The sequence below is a fragment of the Erpetoichthys calabaricus genome, chromosome 18, assembly GCF_900747795.2.
Source record: "Erpetoichthys calabaricus chromosome 18, fErpCal1.3, whole genome shotgun sequence".
Taxonomy (NCBI): Eukaryota; Metazoa; Chordata; class Cladistia; order Polypteriformes; family Polypteridae; genus Erpetoichthys; species Erpetoichthys calabaricus.
This window is the reverse complement of record NC_041411.2, coordinates 36066376-36088137: the sequence shown is the minus strand read 5'-3', so window position 1 is coordinate 36088137 and position 21762 is coordinate 36066376. Positions and strand designations below refer to the sequence as shown.

Genomic DNA, 21762 nt, shown 5'->3' with positions numbered 1-21762 from the left:
ACCTTTTTAATGAGTCCTTCCTGCGGGTTACACTCTTAATTTTTTTTTAACTGGTCTATGTATGGCGCACGCATTTATAGAGGGCGCTATTTCCATGGGTTGAAGACTGCAAGTGTGAAAATATTTTTCCATCTTTAAGGAATCTCTGACGTGATAAAAATTCAAGCGCATCAGTCCAAAGCGATTCTTTTGTCCTCCATGTGGGCTCTTCTAGGGTGTCCCGTTAAACAGTTTGGTGATCTTACAGCCCCTGAGCGCTGAGTGACTGCCGGAGGCACTGACTGCCTTGGCTTAGGCAAGGCAAAGGAACACGTGAAGCTGCCTCTAAGCTTGTTGACCCATATTAGCCTGGCTGTGTCAGAGCCAATGAGAGAGCAGGAGGAGGAAAGGGGGTGTGGCTTAAGCACTCGCTGATCTTCTTTCAATGGGCTGGTCTGCTGGGAACAGAGACGGCAGGGAGAGAGCAACAGCGGACCTCTCTGCCACAGGCAAGCGGTCTGACACGCGAGGAGGATTCAGGAACGGAGAAGGGAGATGGAGCAGAAGGACCTTTGAGACGTGTCACGGTATCTTGCTGCGTATTCACTGCAAAGAGGAGCTTAAAGATTCAAGCAGAGATATCTAGAAAACCTGGGTGTTTTTTTTGCTGTTTGAAGGTGACTTCTTTGCGCTATTGGAGATGTCCATTCCAGGTTGACCGTGTGGCTAATACAAGACCAGCGCATTCAGAAGAGTCCAACAACAACATTTAGTTGTTCAGCTACAGGCAGGGACTCTTAAATAAGGAGTACAAGGCCCAAACTGCTTGTGTTCCTCGACTGCACCTGAGCAGCCCACCGTGCTGCAGGTGTCATCCTTCAGGCCGAGCGGATTCCTGATGACTGTCCTCACTTTGCAACTGCAGCTGTCCTGAGGTGAGTGTTTTCCTTTGGTACTCTGCATGCCAAACGTTAGAAGGAGCCCAGCTATCCCACTCTGACTGCCTTGGATTTAGCAGATGTCTGAGTGGCACATAACTGAAACTTTTTCGGTTATTTTTATGTCAAGTGTGTAGATTTTTGTGAATTAGACAGCTTTGTAGTGCCATATCCCTAAAAGCTGAGGGTAACCTCTCAGTTACAGTGCTTAACCTTAGACCTTTACATTGAAAGGCAAAGCTGCTCCCTTCACAGCTACCTGGGCTTTGAAGAATTAAAAGCCACCCCCCCCAAGGGAGACTCCTACATTAGGCACCCCACCCCAGTATTGTAGCTCATCTTATGAATACCTGTATATAGTAGGCATTCAGAACACAAATGTCTTTCTAGTGCATTGCTTGGTACAATGCAAATCTCATACTTTGGAGCAGTGGCAGTAGCAAAGTCTAATAAATACAAGCGGATTTTAATTAAGTGGAAATGGTTTCTTTTTAGTGCTTTAATTTAAACTGTGAAACCATATTCCAGCTGTCTCTTCTCCTTGTGTGAAAGAGTTGAGCAGTTCCATTGATGAATCCCTCCATTTCTACTTTTAATCAGGAAACTCTCAGTAACCCCCTTGTCAATCCCCCAGCTGTCAGTTTGTCTAAGCTGGTATCTGTTTTCCACCCAATTAAAAACTGGCAATGTGGGTCCCATAAAAAGCACATTAACGTTTGGCTCTGTGAGGGCAATCCAAGAAGGATGGGTTCTGTTTGGTTTGGTGAAAAAAATGTTTTTTGTTTGAGAATTCTCCGTGAATGTAAACCGTGCTCGGCGGTGGCAAAGTGAAACCACGGCACAGGTAACATGCAGGGAGCTGTGAGTGTGAAGTTAGAGGAGTGCCGTTGAAAGAGAAAGTGAATGGCTGTGGCATCATTCTCGGTCAGTGCCCGTATGTGTGTGCGCAGACTGGAGGCTTGAATTTGGCACGTTTGTTGGGGCTCTACATGTGATAAAGCGGGCGAGAGATAGGGGCGAGAGTACCATGTGCTGACAGAAAGAAGATTGTGGGACAATGATCAGTAAAAGTAAAGTCTCCTTTTATGGAAACTACTAAAACTTCAGTGATGATGAGGTCACAGGTTCTGTGCAGTGAATGTGTCAGTCTGCCGCTAGCTATAAACAATAAATCACACTGCAAATCAACACCATGGTGCAGCATGTGGAACTTCGCACTCAGGTAGTCACCTAAGGCCGCAGATACACTGGCAGTTTGTGCAGATAGTTTAGAGAATCGGGAACAGCTGAATTGAAGGGGGATATATTTACAAGCTGGTAGTCAGAGGGCATACTGACTACCAAGCTGGCATTGTGTTTGAAGATCCAGAGTCACATAATGCCCTGCCCGTGGATGCCTTCGCATTATATTGGGGGAAAAAAAATCAACCCATAATGTGCCCCACAGTCTTTGTTAAAATGTCAGGTGGCTTGCAGTACCCATAAATTCCTTGGAAATGTATTTAAAGGCTGGGAGTTGGGATGCTGTACCCACAGTTACCACACAACTGTGATTCAGTACCGTTTTATCTATACCCATAGATTAACATTGTATTTAAAGACCGATGGTCAAGGGTCTGCTCTACCAACAGATATCTGGGAAATGTTTTTAAAAGTGGTAGGTTGGTAGGGAGTACAGTTGAGCCCACAGATGTCTTGTTAAATTGTATGAGGGTTGTAAGCTGCAGGTGCTGCTCCTGTCCCCCACATTTAACCTGGCAGTATGTTTGAAGGCTGAAAGAAAGGGGCATGCTGTGCAACAGATAACATGGTAGACAGTGGTCCTGAATGGGGAAAAGTTCAAAGAGCGTTGTGTCCACAAGTCTTCTGGAAATGTGTCTGAAGGGCAAAGCTCAGATCTTTACTAATGCCCAGGGTTCTGCCTCATTTTATAGACGGTGAGCTTGCAAACTTTTTGGGTTTTTAGTTATTAGTTTTAGTCAAACAATGTGTTCCTGTCTAACCGGTAAATGCATAATGACACTGCATGCTGGTTCTCCTGTACTGTCTGACGGTGGAGCTTATTTGCATTGTGCAGTTGTCCGAACTTCTTATTTGCATGGGTTGTGTCAGGAGACAAAAGACAAGGATACAAAATCATATTGTCAGTATGGTATCTATTATAGTGCCTTTTACATATCTATATATCTTCCTATTATTATATAGTGCCTTTTAAATCCATCTATAATATGGTGCCTTTCATACTAATCTTTTATAAATTGCTTCTTCACAGCTGTCTGTTGTGTTGTATCCTCCAATATCTGTTATATAGTGCCTTTTACATTACATCTGCCTTTCATAGCTATTAATTATATTGTATCCTTCATATCTGTTATATAGCACCTTTCATCCATCCATCCATCCATTTTCCAACCCGCTGAATCCGAACACAGGGTCACGGGGGTCTGCTGGAGCCAATCCCAGCCAACACAGGGCACAAGGCAGGGAACCAATCCTAGGCAGGGTGCCAACCCACCGCAGGACACATATATCCCTATTAATTATATAGTGTCTTTTACATCAATTTGTCTATCATAAGGTGTCTTTCATCCATCCATCCATCCATCCATCCATTTTCCAACCCGCTGAATCCGAACACAGGGTCACAGGGGTCTGCTGGAGCCAATCCCAGCCAACACAGGGCACAAGGCAGGGAACCAGTCCTGGGCAGGTTGCCAACCCACCGCAGGACACATATATCCCTATTAATTATATAGTGTCTTTTACATCAATTTGTCTATCATAAGGTGTCTTTCATACTAATTAATTATACAGTACCTTTCATATCTAGCTAAGTGTGGTGCAGTGGTTAATGCTGCTGCCTTGCAACAAGGAGACCAGAGTTCACTGTCCTGTGTCCTCCCTGCGAGTTGTAGTTTGCGTGTTCTCCCCGTTTCTGTGTAGGTTTCCTCCCCACGGTCCAATGACATGCACGTTAGTTGAATTGGCGTTGTTAAATTGGCTTATGTGTGTTTGTTCATCTAGTGATAGACTGGCACCGTGTCCAGGTGTTGTTCCTGCTTTGGGCCTGATGTTTCATGGGATAGGCTCCGGCTGCACCATGACCCTGAACTGAGATAGCAGGTTTGGAAAATGGATAGATGGGTGGATAGCTTTGATTAAGTCTTTGATTAAATGTAATATAGCTGTATAATATTTACATTTTATACAGAATTCCAGTAAACACTAACCTTACCCCTTAAAAGTTAAAAAGGTCACCTGGTAAGGGGGATGTGTTGGTTGGGTAGTCAACAGAACAAGTCTTGCTCCCCACGTCTCCTCATTCTCTCTTTTTACTTCCTGAACACATTCCACTTCTCCAGCCCTCCACATGTATATTTCTATGCTTCCTTCACATCTTTTTCTCCCTACATCCACACGATTTCTACACACCCCATATACTGTAGCTTCTCTTCTAAACCTCTTGTTGTAAAAGCCACAGATTTCCTGCCCTGCACCCCAAACTGCATATCTTATCCATATGTTGGGGTTTCATTCATTTTTATCTTGTGCTCTGAGTGTATAATCAGTGGGATGTTTCTGATCTGCCCACAATGCCTCTTTGTTATTGTACTTCCAGGGAATTCCAGTCTTTATCTCTTGCCTTGCAGTCACTTGCCATTGTAAATGCGTCTTGTCTCTGTTTGTCACCTGGGAAAAGTTCAAGGGAGGAGAAACTCCTGATTAGCTGCCCCCTAATCTCCATTCACAATCATTCTGCTATCAGTAATAAAGTCAGACACTGCCTTGCCTTCCAGCCGAGACCCACTAAAGACTGGCTGTGCTGCTCTGGGAAGGGGGGTTTGTGGCAAATATTCTGTCTGCTCAATGACTTTGAGTAACAGTACTTAAAATCGGGTGTGGCTGGATGCTTGCCAGCCAGGTCACTCTCTTCCTTTTCAGTCCAGTGAGGCCTCAGCACGAGGAGGAAAGTGTGTGTTTGTGTTTATAATGGGGGGAGGTTGGTGTGCTTTCCTCTTGAAACTCCAGACAAATCCTAAAAGATATGTTTGATTAAAATGTCAGAGGAAGTGAGGAAGAGGAGACAGCTCTGCATGTGCTTGTGTGTCTTCAACACAGTACACCTAAGTGATAGGACATTAACTGGGAAGGTCTGCCTTGGACTCCTCCTCTCATGTTGCTTACACCTTTGGGTGCTGGGAGGATTGTGACTGGCTCACCACATTGTCTAGGTGCTGGGCCCCATCTGCCTCCGTGTCATCAAGTGGACTAGTAATCTTCAGTCCAGGGACCCGAGTCCTCCTGAAGGACTACTAAGATTATTCTCACCATATACAGTCCTCATTTTCAAAGAGATTACCATTTTGAGAGCATTCCTTGCTTTTACTGTTACTGTAAATGTGGAATGCATAATTGGAGACTTCACTGGAAATTTGACATTTAGATTGGCAGCCATGATTATAATTAGCAGTTTCTAATCTGGTATGTATTTGTTTAAAAAAAAATAATATATAATATAAAATAATTTATTTTTTTCAGGATGGCTTGGTAGCACTGCTCCAGAGGCCTGGGCTCAAATGGAGGCTTAAGCTATGTCCACATGACTACTTTTTTGCTTAAAAACATAGACATTAGTTTTCCTTTTCTGGCTTTCGCTCATATTACACTGCCATTTGTGACCTGCAAAAATGGAGACTTTTAAAAAAAATTCCCACCAGAGCTGTATACTTCTGAAAATGCCAGCCCGATGTTGCAATGTGGACAGGTGAAAACGCAGACTCAAATCGCATTCTGACTTATTCATGCCCTTCCCTGATTGGATCCTGCCCATTACATTCCATGATTGGTCAGCCTTCACGGAAGTAAGCCATATTCCAACACATAAGACAAAAGCCCTATTCGGCAAGGATTTGTTTAACACCAGGAGGACGAGTTAAGTAGTTCTTCCATGGGACCTCTGTGATTTTAGTTCTGTTTGAATCTCTCATGTCCATGTCTTTTTGTGGACTGCACATTCAACGTCTCAGTAACCTTTTACCTTCTAGAAAATGTCAGTTTAAAAAAAATAAATAAATAAAAAAATAAAAATAACCCCAGGTTAAACTAAGTTCCATGTCAATGAACATCCATCCATTATCCAACCCGCTATATCCTAACACATGGTCGTGAGGGGTCTGCTGGATCCAATCCCAGCCAACACAGGGCGCAAGGCAGGAACAAATCCCAGGCAGGGCGCCAACCCACTACAAGACATACACACACACTCACCCACACACCAAGTACACACTAGGGACAACTTAGGATCGCCAATGCACCTAACCAGCATGTCTTTGGACTGTGGGGGGGAAACCCACGCAGACACGGGGAGAACATGCAAACCAGTAAAATTCTGTCATTTGAGCAATTCAGATGGGAATAAAGTTACCGAAGCCTTCCAGTACTAGGGTGTTGTACCATGTTAGCCATTATGAATGTAGTGACAAGTCAAGTAATATGACACCTTTTATTGGCTAACTAAAAAAGATATACAAGCTTTCGAGGCAACCCTTGCTTGAAGAAGGGGCCTGAGTTGCCTTGAAAGCTTGCATATTGTAATCTTTTTTTTTTTTTTTTAGTTCGCCAATAAAAGGTGTCATTTTACTTCAGAGATCTTCCAGTAATAACTACTGTTACCCAAGAGTGACGTTTGGGGGTGGCAAGTGGGGTGACCGCCCCAGGCCCTGTGCCTAAGGGGGTCCTGCTTTTGAGGTCCGCGTGTCCCGTTTGAGCAGATTTGTCAAGTTATATTCTCCTGTTATATTTTGATAAAGTCTGCGTGTTATCTTGCAAAAATTTTGCTGAATACTGTAATGTGAAAATCCGGTGTATTTTAGCATTATTTTTATTAAATTCATGTACAAGTTTATACAGTCCACACATACCAGTAACCGCGTTTGATGTAACCGGCCCCACATGGTGTTGGTCAGCCCTAGGCCCCGCACACCCCTAAGGCCGCCTCTGCTGTTACCTGACCTCCTGGTGTAAAACTAATCTTGTCCAAATAGGGCTATGGAAGAGTTGCTTCCCATGGCACTTGTTGTGTTGCCTATCTGTATGCATCTAAATTTCCTTTTGTACAGTTTGAATGCTGCATATATGTGAAAAAGACAAATCAATTACAAGCGACAACAGATTTTCAATAAATTCAATGGCCGGCAGAAGGGGCGTAGCACAGAACTCTGTGGGCTTGAAAACAGGCTTTAAAGCCCCTACCCCACCCCATCATGGGCCCTAGGTAATCATTACCCTTTTTCTGCCCACTACGACGCCTGTGGCCGGTGTTGTTACCAGTCCTTCAAGGATTTTTCCATGCGTGCGCGCACTCCCAGTGTAGGCAAACATTTGTCATTTTGGTGTGGGTCGAGATGCTTTTATAAATGATGTGAAAATATTAGTGTGGACAGAGATTGCTTTCTTTTAAAAACACTCTTTTTAAAATGAAAATGTAGTACAGTAGTGTAGACGTAGCCATAGTGTGGCATTTGTATGTTCTCGTTGTGTAACTGTGTACTTTGCTTTCCTCCCATATCCCAGACAGGAAAATCAAACTTTTCTGGTGTGAGTGTCGTCGGCCATGGAGGATGAATAGATTTTTAATTTTATTTCCTTCAGGCACCCAAGTTAGAACATAAGAGATTTGACAAGCGAGAAGCGAGAGACCATTTACTCCATCACGCGTGTTTGTTTAGCTAAATACTAAGCTCTCCCAATATTTCAACCTGGTGCTTCTTAAAAGTTGTCAAGGTTTCTGCTTCAACTCCATGACTTGGTTGGTTGTTTGTTTCAGATTCCCACAATCCTTTGAGTAAAGAAGCGTTTCCTGGCTTCAGTCTTAAATACACTTTCCTTTAGTTTGCACTGGTGTTCTCACTTAAGAATTCAGCTAGATCTTGCTGCTGGCTCTAGTCAATGCATGTTTCATTGATCTCAAGCCGGTGAGGAGATCAAAGGGAGTCCATAAAAGAATAAACAAACGGGATATCTACTTCTGGGAATAGCATGACACACATTGCTCATCTTCTGCTTCCCTTTGTGTTCTGTGGCCACTGGCAGGATACACACAGGGGTGTTTCATGTAATTGGTCCTCTTGCACATCACATGACATGGAGGCTATTCTAGAGTGCTGCCAGCCCATGGACAGGTCTGTATACTTCTAGTCACATGTGCATTTTCACTGAATTATCCACTTTAAAGGTATTAGAGGAACCCACTTACAGGTTAACCAGGTGTAGAAACACTCACAGAAGACCCCCTTAACAACCACTGTGCTGCCATATCAAAGGCTGTTGAAGGTGTCATCTGTTCCAGTAACAATGGACACACAGGGCATATGCTGTTACACCAGGCTGTGATGGACAGCAGTGCTGGGCAGACAACCCAGCCGGGATAAACTCCAAACTCTTACCTATCAGGGAGGCCAGTGTAATGGATGGATGGAGAGGTGGGGGGCTGCCTCCCAAGAACACATGCTCCCCTGACACACTGGATGGCACCATTCCTGGGCCAGTAGGCCCATTCCTGTATCTGCAAGGCATGTTGGGAATTTTGGTCTCTACTGGGTTCCCTGGTTCCCGACAGGGTGAGCTGCTGGGGTTTTCCCTACTTTCAGGGGCTTCTGCCTGACCAGAGAGTACTTCCTTCTTGACGCTGGAAGTATTCCTGGGTCCTGAGCATAAAAGGGACCACCTCCGTCCACTAGGTAGTCAGAATTAGGAGGAGGTGGATGGGGCTGCGTGGGAGGTGTAGGAGGAGAAGCGCAGTGCTTGTTGTATGTTCTATAAAGAAGGAAACTGAATCCCCGTGGAAGTATTGTCTAAAATAAACCCCTTTTATTCAAACCCAGGACCGTGTAGTGAAGTTTTGTCCGGGGGTATTGGGTGCTCAACAACCCCTACAGGCCACAAGGCCAAAACTGAACCGGCCCCAGAGCATTTTGTACTATAGAAGGAAGCACATGGGAACAAAGGGAGAAGGCACAAATGCCACACCAAAGGTACCCTGCAAGGAATCCACCTGGGCTCCAAGTGTGATGAGGTAGCTGTGCCACCCACTGTGCCCTTATTTGTTTGACATTAAAGGGATCCTCAATTAGGAATTAAAAGTCTTGTCAATGGCAATATCAGAGCAAAAACAGAATCTTGGGAACAGTGCCGGTGCTAGGTTCATTAGCCCCCTAGGCCAAGAGTATCCGTGTGTCAAACGACTCTTCGGTAGTTCACCCATGAAGCTGGGTTTTCTCCACTTATGATCTGTGCCCTAGGTGAATACCTAAGTCGCCTTAATGGTGGTGCTGGCCCAGCTTGGGAGCCATGTGTGCCATCTTGCCATATCGTCATGCATATGACAGTTGTCCCCATGTATAAAATAAAAAAGCACTTAGTCTTTTGAGCAAAAGTGTGGAAAAAACAAAACAATTCAAAAGGTGTAATAAATCGTATCTTTATTTCAATGGAGGGAAGTGATGATTGCAGGTAAAAATGCTGTGGGGTCCCGTGCTGTGTGCTCTCTTGTGACGAGCCTGTAATTATAATTATTATCTTATCGATGTCTGAGCTGCTTTTAATCACTCGGCCTGTGAAGGTACAGCCGGCCGGAGGCCCCCTGGTCACACAGCCCCCCCTTCCCCCCCGGTCTTGGAGCTCCACAGTAATGTGGTCATTTTGAGCATGGCAGGCTAATCCTGCTTATATACTTCTCTTTATGAGCCGCTCAGAGGTACTCGGAGAATGTGGAGCAGTCCCAGCTGTATGCATATTTATGGATATGACGGAACTCGCTCTTTCTTAGGTGAGTGCCATTTAAAAATAAGTCTGGTTTACCGAGGAGTTAGAATAAAGCAGAGGATGCAATTCAGTTGTTGCTCAGTGTGAATGTGTCAACTACCGATATAGACGTCCGTTAATTTAATTTTACATAGTGACCTCCGCAGTGCAAGCACCTCAAAGAGCCTGATCATGCTGTATAACGTTAGCGGTTTGCATTTCTGCCTTCCTTTAACATTTGTGGGGATAGGAGAAGACCTGATTGTACACAACAACCAAAATTTGCCTATCCTTCTGTACTCTCCACATTCTTCTCAATGACCACAAGTAATATTGGGTCAGCAATGCAAACAAACTCAAAATGGTGTGTGGCCTTGCCTCTGAACTTTTGACTAGACAGCTTGAGTGTCTATGGAGACAACTGGGGATCCCGCTAGCATGGGCCTGCCAGAGTTTTACTGTCCCAAGGGTTTGTTTTGTCAAAATCTGCAACACCCTGCAGTATGTTTGTCTTTCCTGTTGCCAGTTGACCTTAACCCTAAGTGAAATTCACTACTCCCATAGCATCAAGTAGTACTTCAGTTTACGACAGAGTGCCTAGCTGGCCAGGATTTGTGCAAGGCAGCCGGAGAGGTCGGCACATATGCAGGGCTTACTGCCCCCTTGTGGCCCCTGCATGGTCACATTTGCATACAGGATCAGGGGCACTCTGTGGGCAGGAGTCCTGGTGCTGCCTTTGTATCTGGCACCCCATAAGCTGCATGTTGGTTGTTGATATGGTATTTGTGCAGGCCTCCACTTTATATAGCACTCTTCAAAACAAGTTAAAAATCATCAAATGCTAGCATACCGTGAGTCTGACAAATTAACAATTCAAATTCTGATTCCCCCTAATACGACAAAAAAGATGACGACAAATCAAATTCATTAGTAATGACCGGATCAGTAAATCTGATTTCTTTGAACTGACAATACTAATGTGCCAATATTCCATAGTGAACACAATACAAATTGGACAAGTTTACTGAAAGAAAAGTGGCTTTGTTTCAATTCTGCCAATAATATCAATAGGATGAATTTCTCTAGAAATGATAATCCCATCCATCCTGTTTTTTGAACCTGTGTTTATTGGTGGGGGGAAAAATGTATGAGCAGGCGAATTCACTTTGACACCACCAACATACTGATTCTTTATAAAAATATTTGTTGTTGTAGTCCCAGCCCTGACTTGAACCAAGCATAACGACCACATACCTGTCATTGCTGCCCACCCTGCGTAAACCTGTTTGACTCCAATGATATTCTGAAACCAACTTCTAGTTGTCCCAAAGTCTTGCTGTGCCACACATGGTCCTGAACTATATGAGCGCTCGCATGGTAGACCACCTAGACCCACTGCAGTTTGCTTGTTGGACAAAAATTAGAGTGGAGGATGCAATTATTTATCTGCTCCACAAGGCTTATTCTCCCCTGAACAAAGCTGGCAGCATTTGAAGGATTATATTTTTTGATTTCTCCAGTGCCTTCAATACAATCCATCCCTGTTAAGTGGTAAACTCTGAGATATGCAGGTGGTGACCTAGATGATGGACTGTCTGTCATACAGAACGCAGTTTGTTACACTCAAGGACTGTGTGAGTAACACTGGAGCACCTCGAGGAACAGTCCTGTCTGCTTTTCTCTTCACGTACACCTCTCAGTATAAATATAACACCAGGTTATGTCACTTGCAGAAATTATTAGATGCTTCCAACATTTATGGTGTGTATTGATAACAGGGGTGATACAAAGTATATGAGTCAGGTGCAGAAGTTTATTTCTTGGTGCACAAAGAATTGTCTGCCTCTTTACATCAGCAAAACCAAAGAACTGGCGACTGACTTTCACCACCCCAAAGAGCCTCTACATCAGGGGCCTCGTGTATAAACGGTGCGTACGCACAGAAATGTTGCGTAAGAACGTTTCCATGTTCAAATCACAATGTATAAAACCTAAACTTGGCGTAAAGCCACGCACATTTCCACGATAGCTCATACCCTGTCGTACGCAAGTTCTGCGCTTGGTTTTGCAGACTGGTGGCACCCAGCGTCAAAGCAGTGCTACTGTTCCTGTGTGGTTTCCCTTTCTTTTTCAGATCCACATCCCTGACGCGGCTTTATAAATACACTGAAACTAACCGCCTATTGTTTATTAGTTTAATGCATCTGATTGTAATTCACCTGTAACAATACAATGGTCCACAGAATGGTCAAACTATTCCAAATACCGTGGCTGCTTTAGCGTTGTTACTCTCACTGCACCACCTTCTTCTTCTTTCAGCTGCTCCCGTTAGGGGTTGCCACATCGGATCATCTTTTTCCATATTCCTCTCACTGCACCACTCGGAGTATTTAAATCACTGTATTTGAGTGTGAATCACAGCTGTACAGCAGCTGATCGTAAAGAGAATTATCGATATACAGCATCAAGCACACGCTGCCGCAGCCATTCACTATTTGAACTGCTCTCATCCGACCAACGCTTCACAGCCTTTCCTGTTCGGACCTCGCGGTTCACAAACAGTTTCATCCCAAGAACTATACACGCGCTCAATCAGTCCATCAAGTGCTCCTTGTACAACTGTTTGTACTTGCAAGTTACCGTGAGGTAATTGTACTTATGATACAATTATAATGTTGCACAACCTGAACCACTTTATAAAGCGCATATTTACATATGGTGACGACATCATTTTTAAGATGAAATGCAGCAAAATATATTTATTATATTATACAGATAAAACTTTAACTACACGGTGCCGCAGCGCTAGCGAGCTTGAGCTTTGTTCACGGTTTGTTCCTGCCTCGCGCTGTATTCTTGCTGTGACTGGCGCGACACTGGAAGGATAGATGGATAGAATAATTAAACATTACGGATATATTTCAATGTTCCTTAAAAGTTTTGAAGAATCTGTGTTCTAAGCTTACAGATGGCTTAACGTCTATTACAGAGCAGATTGTGTGGCGATTGGGTATTTGGAGGAAGAAAAGTAAGGACAGGAATTGGGGGTTAGTACGTTTGAAAAAGACAGTACTTCTGTAATAAAGCATTTCATTGAAGGTCGCGCATTGCGCAGCAAGCCTCTTGCGTAAGACATGAACAATCACTGCGCCACCATGTTCCCATGTTTAATAACATGCTTTAACTCCTATCATCATGAAAATGATATCACATATACTTCTCAGTATTTTAATTATTCAGAGAGCTGTAATATTACGTAATGTAATGGATTCTGTGTGCTGTCGGAGGAAGACAAAGCCCGGAAGCATGTAGTGATTCACGCACATAGAGGATCAAATACAAAACAAAATATTTAACGTGCTACTTTAGTTATGATGGGATTTGAGAAACTAGTAAATTAAACGATTTTAAGATGAAGTTTATGATGTTTTACTTTAATCACAAAATAAACTTCGTGATTAAAGTGGAAATTTCGAGATTAAAGTTGACATTTCGTGCTTTTTTTCCCCACTGTGTGCCTTTTTTTTTTTCTCTGTACCCTAATAAGCTTTCATTTGACACTGACGGTGGGCTACGACTCGCCTTTTCATGGCGACTTTGATATCTGACAACTTTTTTTATTTCGGGCACTGTGCGACTTTGTGAACTTGAGCTTTCGAGTTTGTCCGACACGCTATGTCACTCGATCAACTTCCTTTTGTTGCTTATATAACTGTTTAAACCAACAAATAGTATGTTTTACTTTGCCTCCACTTGGTATTCGCTGAAATTCTTCTATTTTTCCTCGTACTTTTGCTATTGCCTTTTCACAGAACACTAAGCTTAAGGACTATTTATATTGATTTGCATATTCAAAGAGGCGTAATTCTGGGAGGAGTTGGGGCATAACAGCAGGTGCGTGCACGTTCGTTAATTTCCACACTGACCGGGATTTATATAGCGGAAGAACGTGGAAGTTGGCGAATGCACAGATATATGCATCTGGATTTTTTTGTGCGTAAGTACATTTCCGCTTTTGTGCTTGTGTCATGTTATAGTGTGAATTCTACGCATGGCGTTATGCATGAGGCCCCAGGTCACTAGTTCATGGAGTGGATGTGGAGGTGGTCCACTCCTACAAGTATTTGGGGGTCCACATAAATGATAGTTTGGACTGGTCTTGGGACACAGAGGAACTATGTAAGATAGGGCAGAGCAGGCTCTTTTTCCTTAGGAGACTATGTTCCTTTAATGTGGGAATTGGCATCGTTCACATCTTCTACAACTCTGTGATGGCCAGTGGGATTTTCTACACTGTGGTGGGCTGAGCTGGTGACATTACTTCAGGAGAGGCCCATTGAATCAACTAGCTAATTAAAAGGGCAGGCTCCATTATGGGACACACTATGGACCCCTTGGAAGTCGTAATGAAGGACAGTGTCATTATGGACAATGCTGCATATCCTCTTCTCTGAACCAACAACACATGACTTTCAGCCATCAGATCTTTCAGCAGAAGTGTCAAGAATCGCCACGCCAGCTCCTTTATACCAACTTTATATACTTTATACCTCTGCATAAGACCTCACTGGGACTGAAACTGCCAGCTTTTTCTTTTTAATATTCTTGTTTTATAGTCCTTCTGGTGTGTTTTCAGAACAAAGTGTGTGTGTATGTATGTATGTGTTTACTTATCTACCTATTTTATTTATTCATTTATTTATTTATTTAAAGTGCTTTTCTGAAAAAGCCAAATTTCCCCCTGGTGACAAATAATATCTATCTACAGTTAGGTCCATAAATATTTGGACAGAGACAACTTTTTTCTAATTTTGGTTCTGTACATTACCACAATGAATTTTAAATGAAACGACTCGGATGCAGTTGAAGTGCAGACTTTCAGCTTTAATTCAGTGGGGTGATTAAAAACGATTGCATAAAAATGTGAGGCAACTAAAGCATTTTTTTGAACACAATCCCTTCATTTCAGGGGCTCAAAAGTAATTGGACAAATTAAATCACTGGAAATAAAATGATCATTTCTAATACTCTAATATCACTGTTCTGTTTTCACATCTGCTGTCAGGACATAAGCACACTCTTTTCTGTGTCCCAAAAAAGTTATTTGTGAATTGTCTTGGGCTAGAATGGCCACGTGACCAACATTTTGCTTTTTCTCTTATTGCGCTTTAAAGTGCCTTGTCATAGGTTTTAAATAAAGAGAGGGGGTAATAACAAAGAGGTGCCATCCTTTCATGGAATAACGATGAGCTGCATGCTCAGAAACACAAGCAGCCTTAGAGTTTTAGAGGAAAAATAAATTTGATGGGTTGGCAACTGAATGACACATTTCACACACAGTAGTAAGAGGACTGGTGTGTTCAAAAATGCAGAGCTAGATATGATGCAATACAATTTATTTTTCTATACCCCAAAATCAAACAAGAAGTGCCGCAAAGGGCTTTAACAGGCCCTGTCTCTTGACAGCCCCCCAGCCTTGACTCTCTAAGAAGACAAGGAAAAAGTCTCAAAAAAAAAAAAACGGAACACTTGTAGGGGGGGAAAAAAATGGAAGAAACCTCGGGAAAGACAGTTTGAAGAGAGACCCCTGTCTAGGTAGGTTGGGCTTGCAGTGGGTGTCAAAAATAAGGCGATTAAATACAATACACAGAACAAAACACAAGTAATCCTCAATACAACATAACAGTAAAATAATATTACAAGTGCAGAGCAGAATTCAACAGTAGATGATATCACATAATAGGATTTGGATTTGTTCAGAGTCATGGAGATCTTGACTATCAAGCTGCCTCCCCCTATTGGCCAATCCACAGCCAAGTCCGCGCTGGGCCAGCCAATCCAATTAAAGGACCCCTCTACCTGACAATTCCTGCGATCCTCCATCAGAGATGACATTATCTTTGGCAGGCAAAACCATTTGGCAGGTCGGCAGTTGCATGATAGTTCTAGTGTTGTATAGTTGGGCTAAAAGCATTCAATTTTTCCCCCTCATTAAACAACACTTGCTTCTAATAGGATTTTAAATTTTTTTTCCAAATGTATTAAAAATAAAACTGAAATATCACTTTGACACAAGTATTCAGGCCCTGTGCTATGACACTCGAATTCTGGCTCAGGTGCTTCCCATTCTGTTGCTCATGTTTGAAATGTTTGGAGTCCAGCTGTGGTCCGTTCAGTTGCTTGAACGCAATTAGGAAAGGCACACACCTGTCCAGAGAAGGCTCCGATGCTGGCCACGTGGATCAAAGCAAAAACCGAGCCATGAGGTCAAGTTATTTGACTATAGAGCTTAGAGCCAGGATTTGGAGAAGGCTACAAGAAAATGCCTGCAGCATTTCCCAAGAACACAGTGGCCTCCATAATTCTTAGATATTAGAAGTTTCAGAGCAACAACGACTCTGCGGCCAAAGGTGAGCAATCGGTGGAGAGGGCCTTGGCAAGAGAGCTTACCAAGAACTCGATAATTACTCTGGCTAAGCGCCAGAGAACCTGCGGGGAGATGAAAGAAACTTCCAGAAGGACAACCACTTCAACTAAATACTGAATGTAGAGGGTCTGAATGTGTGTGCGAATTTGGTATTTCAGTTTGTTGTTGGGGGTTTTTTTTTTTTTTTTTTTTTTTCTTAAATTTGAAAAACCTCCTAAAATCCTGTTTTCATTTTGTCATTCTGGGAGATTTAATAGTATTTTAGCATAAGGCTGCAACATAACAAAATGTGAAAAGAATATGAAGTGAGATGCTGTCATTTTCTAGTCCCAACCACTAAATGGTGTTTCCCAAAATTTTCCTTCTATACCACAAAATCGACCTCACGCTGAAATGCCGACCTTTGAACCCCCAAGGAAGAACTTTGATCTTGGGTCCAGAGTCCTTTTAAGGCATCCATTAGGAACTGGGTTTAAGCTTTAAATCCCACCATCTAGTCCGAGCCCAGCTCCCATATTGTATGCCCACCCTTAGATGCACAAAGTTAAGTAGTCTGAAGGCAGCAACAGGACTGCACACGCCAGAGAGCAGGGCCTTGGGTGTTAATCTCTGCTCTCCAGGTGTATGCTTATGTCATCCCAGCAGCCCACCTAACACTTAGATTCTGTAATATCTGCACCCTTGATTTTCTGGCACGCTTCCTCCGCGCCAAGCCTTACTTCATAATGATCCTCTTTCTGAATTGCTGGGATCAAAAGTCACTGATAGCACCTGACGGTTAGTGTGACTCATGTCTGAGTACTTCCTTTTTACAGTTTAGGCTCGAGGTTGAGTATGTGTTAGCGGTTAATGCAGCTGTCACTTTTCCTCAAATGCTGAAATAGAAAACTGGGGACAAGTGGTTTCCTTTGCCTCCTTGCTGTGTTACCTGTTTTGTACATTTATCATGGCAGTCTGGAGACATTCTTAAAGTGCTGGCTGCCTTTCTGATGAATGGCCCTGTACCAGGAATGTGAAAGATGTTGAACACGTGAGGAATGCTAATCGACAGCCGTAAAGAAAAAGAGACTGACTGGTGACAGAGACTGAGCGTCCTACTCGGCGGCTCAGCACTCGTCTGCTCAGGCCTGCCTCTGGCTCTCTGAGTGGAGCTGTCAGATGAAGCAATGAGGAGGAGAGCGCGAGTGAGAGCCATGGATGCTGTGCGGCTTACAAGATGATGCTGGGTACCGGAAAAGCAGAGGGACTTTCAAGGACCAGAGCACTAAGCAAAAGAGAGAGGCAGGTATGAACAGACAGAGACACATCACTAGGGCTTCTGCATGCCTCCATTATTTATTTATTTATTAGTAAGGTTAAGTAATAACAAGGCTGTTTGATTGTTTTACTGTTAGTTTATGCTATACGCATTTTATAAAGTCTACCCAGCCATTAGATACGTAATATGAAGCTCATGGTCTCCAGCAGCCATGAGGCAATAACTTCACCGTTCCACAAAGGGGTATTTTTAGAAAGAGAGGAATTGTGAAAAATTCAGAGTGACTGTGCAATTGGAAGCCCCGCGGTTAGCTGTATTAACTTTCTACTTTTTCACTTGGCAATTTATACGTGTGATGAATGCATACAAAAATGTAAGAACAGATGTTTTCTCGGTGTTCAGCACTGGCTGACTAATGGACTCCATGCATAGCTTTGAGCTCCTGCGAGATGAGTGTCAGGGAAACAGAAATGGGACAGAGGGCTTCATGTCCCACAAACCATGCAATGCTGCACAGGTGACGCTGATGTGAATTTTGACAAATTTCAGGCTTACATTCCTCAAACTTGGGAGCGAAGGCTGGTGTGAAAATCTGACAGCTGAGCACTAATAATCGACTGACAGACTCAAACGCTGAGAAGCAGTTAGAATCATACCATTTGAATTACTCGAGTAGTACAGAGAGCTGAGATATGGCACACTTTGAACAGTGCAGAGGACTAAGAACACAAAAATAATGTACAGTGTGGGAACTTCTAGTATGTTGGAGATATGGGGACCAGCATGGTCAGTGCACTTCAGGGAGCTGAACTCCATTCATTCAGTACTGAGAATCGGCCAACTCCATACAGCATAGAAGTTCACGATAAACCAGCTCCATACAGTGCTAAGGACCAGAAAGCTCCATACAGTGCCAAAACACCGGGATCTGCCAACTTCATTTAGTATTGTAAACTAAGGACAACCTGAGAGAGAGGTAAGGCCAAGCAAACTTATTACATTGAAATGATGACCAGCCAACTCTACGCAGTATAGAGAAGTAAGGAATAGCAAACTCCCAAGTTATAAAAAGAGCCAAAGATCAACAGACTCCACTGGGAATATCTCTCTATTATAAATGAAAATCTTGAGCTGAGACGAGACTATTGCCAAGAGGTTTTTTTCAAGTCCCACAAGACGAGACTATATTGTAATGTTATTGCGTAATTAATGTCTGAGTGATGGGCTATGCAATAGGACAAGATTAGTTGTATTCAAAATTGGTCAAACAATTCTGACATGTAAAATTTTAACAGGCGAAAAGAAAGATAATGTAGTACGTCTTCAGGGGATAACTTATTAGACACCAAAGGAGATCTTGATATGGCATTTGTATTAAAACATTGACAGTTTCACGTTAGAATAGCTTCTGCTATGACAATTATCAAATCACAGGGACAAACGTTCGAAAAAGTCAGTTTATTTATTCGAGAGAATGAAACGATATTCACTCCTGGGCAGTTATACATTGCATTGTCACGATGTAACTCAAAACATGGAATCAAAATTCAAAGCGATATTGACGAAAAGTAAATTCCAAATATTGTTTTTACTGAAGTTTTATAGTAAAAGTGTAAGTTTAAAAAGTATTTGCATGTTAATTTCACTGCAGTGGGTTGGCACCCTGCCCGGGATTGGTTCCTGCCTTGTGCCCTGTGTTGGCTGGGATTGGCTCCAGCAGAACCCCGTGACCCTGTGTTCGGATTCAGCGGGTTGGAAAATGGATGGATGGATGTTTAATTTCAAAGCCAAACAGAACAAAAATGTATCGTAACATGAAACATAATTTTCTTTCAATTTATTGCGTTTTTTTTTTTTTTTTTTTCTTTTTTCTATGGTTAATTACTCGCTGTAATGTAAAATAGTTATGTCTATTATGCATATGTAACAATACCCATGAAAATAACAATCTGTTTAAATTGTACATCTGCTTCCCCAATCGCGAGCGGCAGAGCTGTAAAGTGGCTAGCGTGTAGTGCCCGCACGAGGGTTGGTGAGCGAAAAGAGCAGGGGGCAGATATATCTAACATACAAAATCTGACATACAAAAAAAAAATAACAAACTCCATCAGGAAAAAATGAGGACCAGTCAATTGAATACAGTACGGAGAGGCAAGGTCTAGGCAGCACGGAGAGCACTGAAGCCAGTGAAACTCCATTCAGTAAAAAGAGGTACGGATCGGCCAACTTCCTTCAGTGTTCAAAACTGACGACGGGTCAACTCAGTATAGTACAGTAAGGTAAGACTATACAGAGAGCAGTTGTACAGAGAGTTGAGGACTAGCAAACTCCATGCTAAATAAAGAGGTAGGGGTCGCATGTCTCCATACAGTAAATATTAGAAAGGACCCACAAACTTCATGTTGTGTTTAGAGAAGAGGACTTGCAAATTCCTTGATGACCAGCACCCAGTTACAGGGAGGTGCAGAATAGCAAACAACATGAAGTATAGAAAGCTGTGGAGCTGTAGCCACATGGCACACCAACAAAAGCATGTGGTGACAAATGCACTCATCATTGTTTAAACATTTCAGGTAAGGTAAACCCACAGGTAGTAATTTCTCCATTATATACAGTCATATAAAAAGGTTTGGGAACCCCTCTTAATTCTTGGGATTTTTGTTTATCATTGGCTGAGCTTTCAAAGTAGCAACTTCCTTTTAATATATGACATGCCTTATGGATACCGTAGTATTCCAGCAGTGAAATTAAGTTTATTGGATTAACAGAAAATATGCAATATGCATCATAACAAAATTAGGTTCATAAATTTGGGCACCCCAACAGAGATTTGACATCAATACTTAGTTGAGCCTCTAGACGCCGCCTATAGCCTTTGATGAGTGTCTGGATTCTGGATGGAGGTATTTTTGACCATTCTTCCATACAAAATCTCTTCAGTTAAATTTGATGGCTGCTGAATAAGGACAGCCTGCTTCAAATTATCCCATAGATTTTCGATGATATTTAAGTCGGGGGACTGTGACGGCCATTCCAGAACATTGTACTTCTCCCTCTGCATGAATGCCTTTGTAGATTTCGAACTGTGTTTTGGGTCATTGTCTTGTTGGAATATCCAACCTCTGCATAACTTCAACTTTGTGACTGATGCTTGAACATTATCCTGAAGAATTTGTTGATATTGGGTTGAATTCATCCGACCCTCGACTTTAACAAGGGCCCCAGTCCCTGAACCATCCACATAGCCCCACAGCTAGGGAATCCATTCCCGGACGGGTTTATCCATTCCCGGGAATTCGGGAATCCTGCATTTCATTCCCGGGAATCCCGAGCTCCCGGGCATCTCACATGTGAACGGTTTTAGAACGACCGACACTAATTTTTAATAAAACTACTGCAATATGTTGACACAAATAAAAGACTAACCTTATCTACAAGCGGTTCATGCTGTCATATAAGTACATGTATCTTTAGTTGTGGTAATAAGAGCGCAGAAAGCACAACGTCCTCACAGGTGGCGCAGTGATAGTGCTGCTGCTTTGCAGTAATGAGACTGTGGAAGATTGTGGGTTCACTTCCCGGTTCCTCCCTGTGTGGATAGCGCTTTGAGTACTGAGAAAAGCACTATATAAATGTAATGAATTATTATTAACGTGTCCAGCGTGCGGTTGTCCATGCCAGACCTCACCTTCATGCAGAAGTACGGCAGCCACTGAGAAAGCACGCTCTGCTTCCACTGAAGTAGGCGGCACAATCGTCAGATACTCATACACTTGTTCTAAACAATGCCCGCGCTTGCCGTTGCGCTGAAACACCGCCATTTCAGCTTTTACTGATGCATCCAGTTTCTTGTCATCATTCTGTGATGGCAAGTTTCTTGGCACAGATAATGCGGATGCAACAGACTGACGCATTGCAATTTTTCAAGTTGCTGTTCAAAGCTGTTGTCTGATGAAGTGCAAGCTGCAGCAATGGCGTCACCTTAATTATTTTCAACTATAACTCTGTTATTTCTTGATCGATTTTTTTACACTTTTACACGCTATATATGTGAGCTTGGCCATTCCCGTTTTCCCGGGAATGAAAAATGTCCGGGAATCCTGGGAATGGATTCCCTACCCACCGCATGAAGGAACCTCCACCAAATTTGACAGTAGGTAGCAGGTGTTTTTCTTGGAATGCGGTGTTCTTCTTCCGCCATGCAAAGTGCTTTTTGTTTTGACCAAATAATTCAATTTTTGTCTCATCGGTCCAAAGCACTTTGTTCCAAAATGAATCTGGCTTGTCTAAATGAGTATTTGCATACAACAAGCGACTCTGTTTGTGGTGTGAGTGCAGAAAGGGCTTCTTTCTCATCA

General features: G+C 42.8%; 1 protein-coding gene across 3 annotated transcripts in view; it reads left to right on the top strand.

Annotated features, from left to right (window-relative positions):
• The first annotated feature begins 308 nt into the window (after positions 1 to 308).
• Positions 309 to 21762, top strand: part of LOC114668545 (uncharacterized) — an 89434-nt gene continuing 67980 nt past the window's right edge. For 2 of the 3 annotated variants that reach the window (XR_007933911.1, XM_028824341.2), the window contains exon 1: positions 309 to 914. The gene's annotated coding sequence lies outside the window, so the exon portion shown is untranslated. Of the gene's footprint in view, positions 915 to 17252; positions 17432 to 21762 lie in introns of those variants that run through there. The other variant, XM_051921288.1, reaches the window with a different exon arrangement.